Source organism: Mauremys reevesii, linkage group 13, assembly GCF_016161935.1.
Source record: "Mauremys reevesii isolate NIE-2019 linkage group 13, ASM1616193v1, whole genome shotgun sequence".
In the NCBI taxonomy this organism is placed as follows: Eukaryota; Metazoa; Chordata; order Testudines; family Geoemydidae; genus Mauremys; species Mauremys reevesii.
In genome coordinates, this window is record NC_052635.1 from 16,950,941 (window position 1) to 16,964,644 (window position 13,704).

The following is a 13,704-nucleotide window of genomic DNA, read 5'->3' on the forward strand; positions in this document are numbered from 1 at the left end:
GGAGAAGAGAAAGGACAAAGCACGGGACCACTATGTTCTGTGTTATACCCTTAGTCCATGTGCTTGGAGAGCACAAGTCCAGGCATGTCTGGTGGGAATTGCTGAGTCTCCAGGCAAGGTTGAGCAATTCCCCTGGTGTGGCCTTGTGCAAGTGAGTCATTGTATTGTAGCTCCCTTGCTGGACAATGGCTGTTGATGGTTGTTTTATACCTGCCCGCCCAGGTGTTGATTATCCCCCTGGTTATTGTCTTTGGGGAGCTAGTATCTGAGCGCTTCCCAAAACCACTGCATGTTTTAGTGACAACCATTGTGACATTCTGTACCTCGTAGGAACACCCTACACCCTCACAATCATCCTTATAATATGATTGTGTGGTATCCAATGCAAAATTTGTCATGTCGGGTGTCTTCGGAAGGCTTATGATGCACCGAGCATTGTTGTAATACTGATGTTATAGTAATGTTATAGGTTGTAATTTCATGTATATAGTTATGAGGCTGAAAATGTGTCCTCATGGCTTAAAATAGGCCCAGGCAAAACTCTCCAAGAGCAGAAGGGCAGTTCACACCTCATCAGGGCATATATGGGACAAACCCAGCTGAGCCTCACAGGAACAAAGGATCTGTTGGACTCTCGACTGAGTCAACCTCCTTCCTTTGGTCAGTTTGGGACTACGATGAGGTAATGCTCACCTGACTCTGAAGAGGGGTGTAAAGCCAAGAGGCAAGAAAGAACATGATAAAAGGGAGAGACATTTGCCATGCTCTTCCTCTCTCTTCCACCTCCATCTACAGACATAACTGTGATGGGTTCGGTCACAGAGACCCCCTTGGGACTGTCACCTGACGTGCTGGAATTACCTCTGAGCCAGTTTCCCCTGCCAGCTTGGGACTCCAGAACTCTGCCTTGTTGAGCCAGACACGCTAGCCTGCTGCAACACAGACCCAGAGTCTGAACCACATCCCCAAAGCTGTAGGCTTTAACTGAAAACCACACAGCAGGTACTCCTGCCTCCAGCACCCAGGTACCCAGCTCCCAATGGGATCCAAACCCCAAATAAATCCGTTTTACTCTGTATAAAGCTTAGACAGGGTAAACTCATAAATTGTTCAACCTCTATAACACTGATAGAGAGATATGCACAGCTGTTTGCTCCCCCAGGTATTAATCACTTACTCTGGGTTCAATAATAAACAAAAGTGATTTTTTTAAGAATAAAAAGGAGGATTTAAGTGTTTTCAAGTAATAACAGACAGAACAAAGTAAGTTACCAAGCAAAATAAAACAAAACATGCAAGTCTAAGCCTAATACATTTAAGAAACTGAATGCAGGTAAATCTCACCCTCAGAGATGTTCCAATAACTTCTTTCACAGACTAGACTCCTTCCTAGTCTGGGCCCAATCCTTTCCCCTATACAGTTCCTGTTAGCCCCTAGTTACCACCTGAGCTGGAGCTTTCTCATGACTGGGACTCCCTTTGTTCTGTTCCACCCTCTTTTATGGGTTTGGCCCAAGGTGGGAATCTTTTGTCTCTCTGAGTCCCCACCCCTCCTTCTAAATGGAAAAGCACCAGGTTTAAGATGGATTCCAGTACCAGGTGACATGATCACATGTCACTGTAAGACCTCGTTCTTCATTACCTAGGAGCTGTCTGACACAGTATACAGGAAGGCTTTCCGGTAAACAAACCCATTCACAGTTTATTGATTCTGAAGCACCTTTAATGGCTTCCTCTTAATATGTTTACATCAGTAATAAAAGTTTATATCTTATTCTTCTAACTCCAGACATAGAAATAATACATGCAAACAAATAGGATGAATATACTCAGTACATCATAAGCTTTGTAATGATACCTTACAAGAGACATTTTGTATGAAGCATATTCCAGTTACATTATAGTCACACTCATAAGCATACTCTTAAGCATATTTCCATAGAACGTTATGAAGTGCAACATGACATAAAAGGGAAAGACATTTGCCATGCTCTTCCTCTCTCTCTTCCACCTTCAGCTACAGACGTCACCACTAAGTGAATGAAGTGCTGATCAAAGGGGACAGCCTGGCGGAAGAGCAGCCAGCCAGGCTGTGGTGAGAAGCACCTAAGTTTGTAAGGGCACTGAAAGTGTTAAGATCAGCTTAGAATGTGTTTTGCTTTTATTTCATTTGGCCAAATCTGACTCATTGTGCTTTGACTTATAATTACTTAAAATCTAGCTTTCATAGTTAATACATCTGTTAGTTTAATCTACCTGAAGCAGTGCGTTTGGTTTGAAGTGTGTCAGAGACTCCTCTTGGGATAACAAGCCTGGTACATATCAATTTCTTTGTTAAATCGATGAACTCATAAGCTTGCAGTGTCCAGCAGGCATAACGGGACACTGCAAGACGGAGGCTCCTAGGGTTGTGTCTGGGACTGGAGATATTGGCTAGTGTCATTCGGTCACACAATCCAAGGAGCAGCTTACATGCCAGAGGCGTGAACAGCCCAGGACTGGGGATTCTCCCAGCAGAGCAGGTTAAGACTGGCTCCCAGAGTCAAGGATGGAGTGACCTAGCAGATCACCAGTCCCGATAACACCAGGGGAATGTCACAACCATGCAACACAATTCTCATAACTTCATACAAATATACATATTTAGATGGAACAGTGGGTTTCAGCAGATCATAACCTTTCCCAACACACCTTACGTGGCCTACTTTATATGCAATATAACAACTATATACAAATGATGAATATGAGGGTTACAGGGCACTTCCCCGGGTGTAGAGTGTCACACTACTACACTGCAGTAAGAAACTCACAGAGATGGCCCCTACCCCCAGCACCAAGGATCTGTCTACACAATGACCTTCCTGCTATATGAGTTACGGTGTCAATTCAAACTGATTTGGTTACACCAGGGGTCAGCAACCTTTCGGAAGTGCTGTGCCGAGTCTTCATTTATTCACTCGAATTTAAGGATCCACGTGCCAGTCATACATTTTAACGTTTTTAGAAGGTCTCTTTCTATAAGTCTATAATATATAATTAAACTATTGTTGCATATAAAGTAAATAAGGGTTTTAAAATGTTTAAGAAGCTTCATTTAAAATTAAATTAAAATGCAGAGTCCCCCAGACCGGTGGCTAGGACCCGGGCAGTATGAGTGCCACTGAAAATCAGCTTGCGTTGCACCTTTGGCACGCATGCCATAGGTTCCCGACTCCTGGGTTACACTTATACAAACCAACTGGATGCTCTAAATTTGGTTTAAGAACAGCTTGTATTGGTTGAGCTTAAGTCATTTGGGAAGAGGTTTAAGCTAAATTGAAATGAGGCATCCTTAACCCAAAATAAAGGTGACCACGTGGGTTTGCATCAGCTCAATTAGATGAATTTACAAACCGATTTGAGATAAACCTGTGCAACTCTTTCACACAGAAACTCAGGGTGAGGAATCCAGGCTCTTGGCAAAGAGCGTCTTGCTTGCAATTCTCCACAGAGCCTGCTTTAGCTCCTTGTTTTGCAGGCCGTAGATGATGGTGTTAATGACTGGCGACAGCACGGAATACAATACAAGCTGCGGGGAAGACATGGACCGTGGATGCATGTAAGAGAACGTGGTGGTGCAGGTAAATGAAGAAAACACAACCAGGTGCAGCAGGCAGGTGGAGAAGGCTTTACACCTTCCCTGCATGGAGGGGAGTCTCAGCACAGCCACAAAGATATGAAAGTAGGTAATAAATATAAAAACAAAGCAGAACACGTCTACTACCGACCCAACAGTGAGCATCAAAACTTCATTAGGCCACGTCTCAGTGCAAGAAATCTTCTGCAGCTGTGGGACAGAGATGATTCTGCACCAGGGTGGCCGGGTAAATGACTAGAAACACCATAAAGTGCAGAATCTGCAGCTCCCAGAGGTCGGAGAATCCCAGGAGAAGGAATTTGGTCAGGGTGGTTAGGTTGGGTATTTGTTGCCTTGGCTGCCCAGTGCTGAGGGAAGGACATAGAGAGCAATCGGAGAAAGAGGAGTCAAAGGCACAACACAGAGCAGAGAAGATACGGGGCGTTTACAAAGTGAGAATGGGAGCTCGCGTTTACCTCCATGCCCAGTGCCCAGTGTGTGCACGTGTCTGTTCTTAGGTCACTTGTCTGGCTGTCTCCAGCAAACACCCGTGTGGACATGGTGGAGCAGTAGAGGACACACTCAGCCATTCCGTCGGATTTTGCATTTGGCTTGCTGTTCTGTGGAAAGTCCAATGTCTGGGCAGCTTTGATGACACTTATAAATTCGTGAGGGAACTGATCTCCTGGCGTCAGAGGATTGGCCTTCTCTCCCCTGGCCCGCTACCTCTCTGTGCTGGGACGTGTGACTTCCTGCAGCTTACATGAGGCTTCCCCCTCCCTCAGAGCGCTCCTGGTCCCGTCTGGAGCTTTCTCACAGATTCACTCCGGTCTCAGGCTGGTATGCATTGCCAAGCTGGGAGCTCTTCATGCCCTGTGAGGAAGCTGAGCTCTGCCCCGCTAGGGCAAGGGATGAACTCTCCTGTTAACCTCGCTGTGGCCACCGAGATCCGGGTTTCTGGCAGTGCCAGGCACCGGAGTGGCATCTACACTGCAGCTGTGCCGCCGGCATGTCTTGTGTAGACAGCTCTCTCTCTCTCTTGAACACTGGCATTATATTAGCAGTTCAAGGCCAAAAACAGAACAACTTGAGAGCTCCTCTGCATCTCACACTCCTCCGGCCCAGACAGAAACAGACTCCGACCCATCGCTCTGCGCAGATGAGTTCCTTCACAGTCACTCCTGGCTCTGTGGGAAAGGGTTTATCCGGCTCTGTTCTCCAAGGGCTCTCAGCAGCTTGGTCCCCGGAGCCCTGCACAGAGGCGCAGAGGCAGAAGTTAACATCTCTCCTCCAGGAGCTTTCTGCATGTTCCCCAAGGTTGAGTGACAGCAGTTCCTAGTGGGGAGAGCTGCAGGCTGGAGCCCAGGAACTGCTGAGTCCTAGGCCCGGCCTGTGGAGAGAACAGGTGTGCGAGCCATTCTGTGTGCCCCGAAGCTTTCTGTCTCTATTCTGCACACTGCAGCCGGCAGCGCAGCTCCCGGCCTGGGGCCACAGACTTGTGCCAGCAGGGCTTGGGCCAGCCCCATAGCTATGCAGACAGCTTGGGCCAGGGCTCAGTCTCTGGCTCCCCACCCCTCCCCAGGCTGGCACGACCTGTGCGGGGAAGCCTGGGGGGGGGCACTTTCCTGATGAGCGCAGCTGGCCAGCCCTTAGTCTTGCTGAGGGGATCTGGGTGGAGGGGGCATTCGGCAGGTGCTGTCATTGTGTGCCCCAGGACAGAGGTGAGAAGGGGCACCACTGGGCCGCTGCTCCCTGGGGCTGGGTTTGGCCCCAGGGACCTAGAGGGAAAAGTGGCTGCTCCAGCCTTTCTCTCCTGAGCCAGCCAGCCTGCTCCGAACTGCCAGAACATTCACTACCTCAGCGCCTCCCAGCGTCCGGTGGGGGCTCAGGCCCAGGGCTGTCGGTTCTCTGGGGACATCTCTGCCCAGGGCCTCCCATGGTGTCAGGCTTCTGCGTGGTGTGCCAGGCACGAGTCCCAGCCCAGGGATTATGGGGCTCCCGGCAACCCCAGCGAGCGGGGAACCGGGTAGGAAACACAACCTGCCCGAGCCCCACACAGCTGTGACTATCTCCAGACGGCACCAGCTGGGAAGTGACTAGAAGTCAGCTCCCCAGAGCAGGCCTCAGAGCCCTGTGCCCCAGGTCCACTCGATGCCAGCTGGCAGAGGGCATAAGGATATCGAAATCCCCTGGGTCTGGTGCTTACAGTCGAGTTCACCTGTGGGTGGCATGGAAGGTCTCCGCAAAGACATAAACACTGGTGTACATTACTGGGCTGGGGTCCTTTGGTTAGACCAGCATTTCCCAAACTGTATTCCGCAGAACACTGATGTTCCACATGATGTGAGTAGGTTTTCCCTGAAAGACTCTCGCACTTGATTTTTGTACTACTTTATACATGCTTTCCAGTTAGAAATTGTTAGTTCAAGTTATTTTACATTTTTATTTTTGCTTTGTTTTATAAAATAAAATATATTTGAGCATAAATAACACAATTTTTTACTTGAAAACCAAACAACTACAAAATAATATTATAAGTGTTCCGTAATAGGCTAAAAAGTGTTCCGTGGCCAAAAAAAGTTTGGGAAATGCTGGGTTAGACCATTGGTGAATGTGGAAAAGAGCTGTTCTGTGCACTAACCGTGCCCTGCACTAGTCAGGCCTTGTGAACCTCTGGGTGTGACTCCCCCGCGCCTGTGTGCGGACCCACGTGTGTCGGAGAGCGAGGGAGATGCCCCCAGCCCAGAGGTCTTGCAGGCTGGACTTGGAGGGGGGACCCAACCCCAATGAGGGGAACCACACTGGGGAGAAGGTGTAATGATGCTGCCTTTGGTGGGACACAACTGAGAGCATCAATTCAAGACAAATTGCTTAGAGCAGGGCAGTTACAGCCCAAGGCTGGGTTTCCTTTACCATTAAGGCAAACCAAACCAGCCAAACAGAGAGGACTTCAGTTTCATCCCACTGGCTATCCAGAAGTCATACAAGCAATTCCCTGAGACACTCTGGTTTCCCAGTATCACCACCAATTCCACTCTGTAGCAGGGTGGACCCTGCTCCTGCCCTGAGGGGTTTAAAAGTGGCCTGGAAGGGCTTGAGAGCAGCTGCTCTCAAGAATGGGCTGATTGAGGGAGTGGCTGCAGGTGAGGCCACGCCCCAAACGGAGCCACAGCTGGCCCCTATAAAAGGCCAGGGAAGCCAGAAGCAAAGTCAGTCTTCCTCTGTCTGAAGAGGAAGAAGGGCCTGGCTGCAGGGACTGAGACAAGGTACCTAGGGTGAAGTAGGGCTGGGGAAAGGCTGGGGAGCTCCAGCCTAGAAAGCCCCAGGCTGCGGCCTAGCACAGGGCCAACTGGTTCTGGGGGTTACAGAGGGCAGCCCAGGGGTAGGCCAAGGCAGCAGGTCCAAACCCCTTTGCCTGTGATGAGTAGGCTGATACTGCAGTCTGCCCTAGAGTGTGGGGCTAGACGATGACTGGCAGTAGCCAATACTGAGGCAAGGTGGGGCTAGAGGGTGGGGGTTCCCCAAGGAGGGGAAACCCAGAGAGAAAAGGGTTACTGCCAGGGGCAGCACCCCATGTGAAAGGGCACCGGGTCCAGGGAGGGACACGGGGGCCAGAAGACAGGCAGATCACCGGCCTGCAGAGGGCGCTCCAGTGCTGGACTGAGCTAATTCCCGGAGTCACCAGCAGGAGGCGCTGCAGGGTGAATCCTAACCCGTCTACACACTCCTTATGGGGATGAACGGTTATGAAAACCAATATCCCAGTGTAACAGGGTGCTGGCTTATGAGGCACTGAACCAGCCCGTTACAAGCCCGCACAACTCATAAAGTGGCGAGGGCCACATTCCTCCAAAGAAAACAGCCGAGGGCCGAAACCTCCCGGCCCCGCAGAAACACCCCACCCCAGGGCCGTCCAGCTCTGCAGAAACCAACACTCCTTCCCCAGCGCCGCCCTACCAAAACAGCTGTGGGCCAAAAAGGAAGGTTGGGGGTGGGGAGGTGATACTTTATTTTAAATCAACTGGGGGCTTCCAGCTGAAGAGGTGGCTGGGAGCCCTCAGGGTCAAATTAAAGGGCTCAGGGCTCTGGCGGCTGGGGGAACCCGGCAGGGTTGGCTCTAGGTTTTTGCTGCCCCAAGCAAAAAAAAATTTGGCTGCCCCCTGTCCCAGCCCTGGGCTTCCCCCCTGTACCCCCTGCTGCCCCAATCCTGGGCTCTCCCCCCACTGACCCACACCCCCTGCCACCCCAGCGCTGGGCTTCCCCCTTTCCTCCCCACCAGTGCCCTCTCTGCTGCTGCCCCAGCCCTGGGATCCCCGCCACCAGTACCTCCCCCACACACACACCTCCTGCCTCCCCAGCCCCGGGTCACTGGTAACACTCCCAGGGCAGGTCATTCAGCAGGAATTTTGGATGTGCACAAAACATAGACAGGATTGGTTCCCATATGGTTACAGAGCTGCAGTAAAGTGGAACAATTTTCAGCTTGTGTGATTGGAAGATATCTGGATGCATATTGTAAGACTGTCCTCCATAAATGAGGAAAAGTTGAGGTGCCTTTATTATTCTTTTGTTCCACTCTTTCTTTCTATGGGGAATTTGCCAATGCAATATCACTGTCTTCCTTTCAAACAAACAAAAAGGCAATGGCTGCTGAAAATAGCAATTCCAGTGCTAATAAGCATTTCTTGCTCAATTTTATCCTGCTTTTTCTACAGCAAGTTACAGTGGATCAGTATATTTGATTTGGGAGAAATGAAGTAACAGCTGCCCAAACTGAACCTGAGCACTCCTGAATTTTGAGGTGTTCAAATCTGGAAGGCAGGTGCTGGGGGGGGGTGGCCTGTGGGCTCCATGGGGGAGCATGGCAGCAATGTGTCTGGAGCTGAATGGAGCCAGACACGCTGGTCTGAGTGGCACGGTAAGGGGGCTGGGGGTTGGAAAAGGGGCAGAGGTTCAGGGGGGCAGTCAGGGGACAGGCAGCAGTTGGATAGGCATGGGAGTCCCAGGGGTTTATCAGGGGACATGTAGGGGGTGGGATCCTGGGGGAAAGTTGGGGGGGTCTCAGGAAGGGCAGTTGGCGACAAGGAGAAGGGAGGCTTAGATAGCGGCTGGGGTCCCAAGGGGCAGTTGGAGCAGGAGTCTTGGGAGGGAGCAATCAGGGGACAAGGACCAGCAGTGCTTAGATAGGGGATGGGGGTCCTGGGGAGCAGTTGGGGCAGGGGTCCAGGGAGGGGGCAATCAGCAGCCGCATGCCAGGATTCAAACGGCTCTGGGCTGCCGGCAGCCGCGGGGAGCCCTGAGCCCTTTAAATCCCAGCCACGGCTGGGAATCTCTGCGGGCAGCCCAGAGCCCTCTGACTCCCGGCCGCGGCTGGGATTCAAAGGGCTCTGGGCTCCCCGCCGCTGGGGACAGCCCAGAGCCTTTTGATTCCCCGCCGTGGCTGAGATTTAAAGGGCTCTGGGCTGCCCGCAGAGCGCCATGTGCGGGGGATTTAGAATCCCCTCGCGGGCCGCACAGTGAGGCTCCGCGGGCCGTATGTTGTGCAGGCCTGCCCTGTTAGCTCAGAACCTGCTAGTGTAAGCGGGAGAATGGTCCTGCTATTGTGGGGAACTTTCCTGGCTTCTGCACTACCCCAGTGAAGTGGGCTAGCGAAAGGATCTGAGTCCTCGCTCCCTCTTCTTTTACCCAGAGGCCTCCCTGCCCTTGAGGAGTTCCCTTCCACTCTCCTGTCTGGCAGAGTCCTTGTAACCCCAACAAGGCTGGGCCCAGGATTCCTGGGGGGCTCAACCCCCAACCCTGCTGTGGTCACCCAAGACAGGAGCTAGGGTGTCCCCACTCCGGGGTACTCTCTTTGCACTGCGCACCTCCCTGACCCATGGATCACATCATACAATTTAAAGCAAATACAAGTTATTTAATTAACAATTAATTGAAAAAAAGAATAAGGAAAAATGGGAAAGGTTAAAGGAAAACGCATCACCCTGCTCTGTGGCAGGGAACATCACAAACAGTATCTCTGGAACGTCAGGGCAGTTCACAGTCTGTTCCTTGTAGGTCCCAGGCCTCCTTCTCAGGCCCTGGCTGTGCTGCAGGGACGCTGCGGGTTGGACACTTGCTCTGGCGGTAGCCGCACACTCTCAGGCTCTGGGTGGCAGGACCCTTCTCCCCAGTGTCGCTCCCGCCCTGTTAGGGTTATGATCCCCCTCCAAGTCTGGCCTGCAGGGCCTCTTGGCTGAGGCGCCTCCCTGTGCTGGGCCCACTCATTAAAGGAGCCTGAGAGCAATCACCTGTGAGCCTGCTGGGAGGAAGGCGATAAAGCCAGCAGGAAGGAAGTAGGGAGGGGGAACAGGAAAGTGAGGCGTGAGGGCCTGTTGCTCCCAGCTGCTGTAAGAGCAGGCTGTTCCCTAAGGGGCTACCTGACTGGTGTTGAATTGTATGTAGCTGTATATACGTGGTGGTGGGAAAATCCAGGGAACTAAAAGGGCACTGGTGTGTGAAAGAGTGGTCACCAGCGAATTTGTACCACGAGTGACGAAGCACTCGTCTACACCTGGTAAAAGAAAAATGGTTCTCCTGATCCCAAAGGACCAAGCCCCAGGTCAATATATGTCAGATTTTACCCACAAATCACGCTGCTGCTACTCCTTTAGAATTTAAAATCTAAAGGTTTATTCATAAAAAGAAATGTAAATGAGAGCTAGAATTGGTTAAATGGAATCAGTTACATACAGTAATGGCAAAGTTCTTGGTTCAGGCTTGTAGCAGTGATAGAATAAACAGCAGGTTCAAATCAAGTCTCTGGAGCACATCCCCCGCTGGGATGGGTCATTCAGTCCTTTGTTCAGAGCAGTGCCGTAACAAGGGCAAGGTGAAGCAGTTGCCTCGGGTGCGCAAAGCGGAGGGGCACAGCTCTACCTCCCAAGTGGGGCAGAGGAGGGTCAAAAAAAATAGCCACGATCGGTGGCAATTCAGTGGCAGGTCCCTCAGTCCCTCTCGAAGGGAAGGATCTGCAGCTGAATTGCCACTGCAGCTTCATTCATTCTTTGGCGGCAATTCGGTGGCGGGTCCTTCCCTCCAAGAGGGACCCGCTGCCGAAGAGCCTGGAGCCGGCCCTTGCCTCGGGCGCAAAAATTCCTTCTTATGGCTTTGGTTCAGAGCATCAGTTTGAAGCAAAGTTCCTCCAGAGGTAAGAAGCAGGATTGAAGACAAGATGGAGGAGATGCAGCTGCCTTTTATAGTCTCTTGTCATGTGGCCTCTGCTTTTGTCCCAAAGACAAGCTGTCCAGCACATGGCATGGAAAAACCTCGGAGTTCTGTCCATAGGCATGCCCCCCCCACTTGCTGAGTCACAAGGTCTATCTGCCTTCTCTCAATGGGTCAGTTATATAGCTGATGGTCCTTAATGGGCCATCAAGCGGGCTAGGCAGAGCTAACACCAGCTTGTCTGGGATGTCACCCAGAAGCATAGCACAAGTTTACAGTATAAAGCCAATGTTTCATAACTTCAACCACAAAAATGATACACATACAGATAGTATATTCATAACCTCTCCTAGACACCTTATTTGACCTCCTTTGTCCAAGATTTGGTGCCATTACAGGACCTTGGTTGCAACAATGATCTATACTATCACAGTTCATATTAATGTAAGCAGAGTCAGGATGAGCTCTACCCTGACATCTGGTGGTAAATTATGGGGAGTGCAGAAAGAAGTTTCAGGTATTCGCATTAGCATTTCAGTTATTTGCATGGGCACTCCCACCCCACTTAGCATACCGAACAGCAGGCTGGGATGGTTATTTTCACAGATGTGGGATCCCCAAATTCTTTGTTATTGGGGCAGGAGGAATAAAACGTTGTCACCCTGATTAAGTAAATGAGGAACTACAAAATTGTCTTATGATAAAGCGTTTCATTATCAACTAAATAGCACTTGCTAGACAAGGGACATGGGTTCCAAACCCCATTGAAAAGAGAGAGGGTGGGACAGATATTTGTGCTTGGTGGCATAGGTGGCTGGTGTGAGCTAGAAGCACCAGTTCTACATATGCCTCTCTCCACTGTGAAATGTCAGAGTTAACTAGATTCTTAAGGGAATCAAAAATTACAGGTTGCTGAGCTGAACTCACTTTGGGCTAGTGGTGCACTGGTACTGGGCTCCCCTACTGTGAGCTGGAATCACTGAAGAGCTGGACTTGCTGAGCTGAGAGCACTGAGTACTGTGCTAACTAGTGGGGGAGCCTGAAGCTATACTGTGGAGCAGAGCAGCTGGCAGAGCGGAGTGAAGCAGTTGGTGCAGCCACTGGGTGAGCGGAGCCAAGCAGCTCGCTAGGATGGCTGGAGCGGATCACGGGACAGCTGGTGGACCAGAGCACCTGGCTGAGCGGAGCAGCCCACAGAGCAAGCGGAGCTGAGCAGTTTGCCGGGATGACTGGTGGAAGCAGAACCCCACGAAGAGGCAGGGCAGTTGGCCCCGAATCACGTAAGGTGCCCCTTTCTACCCAGGCTGGGGAGGGGGACCTCTGCAGAGAGACTCTTGAGCTCTGGGGCTGCACTGACCCAGGACAGAGACTTTTGGATTGTGGGACTTTTGGGATTCTGGGTGATTTGGGGGTTGCTGGACTCAAGGGCCCCGAGAGAAGGACACGGCCCAATTTGCTGGGGTGGGTCTTTGCTCACGGTTTGATCTATGAACTCTAGCTGAGGTATTTTCCCAATTTAATGCTTGTTGTTTATCTCATGTAATTAAATCTTTTCTGCTACACCAAGACTCTGTGCTTGCGAGAGAGGAAGTATTGCCTCCTCGAGGCGCCCAGGGGTGTGTGTAAGATTTTCCCAGGTCACTGGGTGGGGGCTCGAGCTGGTTTTGCATTATGTTGTGGGGAAGAGACCCCTACGTATTGAACCCGGCCCTTGCTGCTATTGTTTCAGCCCGGCAGAAGGGTTACATTAATAACATCACAGAAGGGTCCTGCCACCCAGGGCCAGCGCAACGACTAGGTGACCTAGGGCGCCAGGATTTGGGGGATGGCATTTTGGGTCCCTCAGCAGCATTTTGGCGGTGACGCTTCATGACAGCCGCCCCGATCTTCAGTGGCATTTTGACGGCAGGATCTTTGGCTGCTACTGCCTTCGGCAGCATTTCGGCAGCGACTCCTCCCAGAACTGCCCCTCTCCTGTCCTCTTCTGTCCTTGGCACCGCCTGGGGCAGCAAAAAAGCTGGTGCCGCTCCTGCTGCCACCCAGAGCCTGAGGGCGCATTGGCACTGCCAGAGCCAGCGTCTGACTCGCAGGGTCACCACAGCGCAGCCAGTGCCTGGGACGTGGGAGGAGCAGGCTGTGAACGTCCCTCACATCCCAGAGACAGCTGGTTGTGTGGCATCTGGGCGGGCACCACCCCCACAACTGTCCTTCCCCCCCACATCACCCTCTCTCTAGGTCCCCCCACCACCACCCCCATCCCTATCCCTTCAGCATCCTCAACTACCCCAGAGTCTCACCTCCACCCCTCTGTTTCTCACCCCACAATTCTTTCCCCTAGATCCCCACTGCCCCCAATCTCCAGCCCTCCAGTGCCTTCCCTTCCCACCCCTGTTCTTCCCCATTCCCCCCCAAATCTGCTGGGTACCCCACTGCCTGGCTCCTCCCAGGCACCCCACCCTCCAACCCCAGCGCCTGCTCTGCACACCCCAATACCCACCCCCTGAGCTTGTCCCCAATCCCCTTCACACACTCTATCCCCAGCTCCTTCAGTGCCCACCCCGAGTTCCCACCCCACAGACCCCACCTTACCCAAGGGAAGCAGGGTACAGAACTCCCCACCCCCACCTGGCTCTGATTCAGGCAGCCCAGCCTCCAGCACCGTGCTGGGTTAGTGCTGCTCCATGTAATACAACAGCAGCTCCATGTCCCGGTCCCATGGGGGGGCCTCGGCCAGAGACACCTGGGGGGCAACAGACACACAGTCCCCTCTCTTCAGCTCCTGGGGGCAGGGTCCCGCTGGCTCTTGTACCCGGCGCAGTGCCCCTTCATGGAGCCAGAGGGGAGGGGGCGACCCGGGAACGTGGGCTACACCACCCCTGGGAACT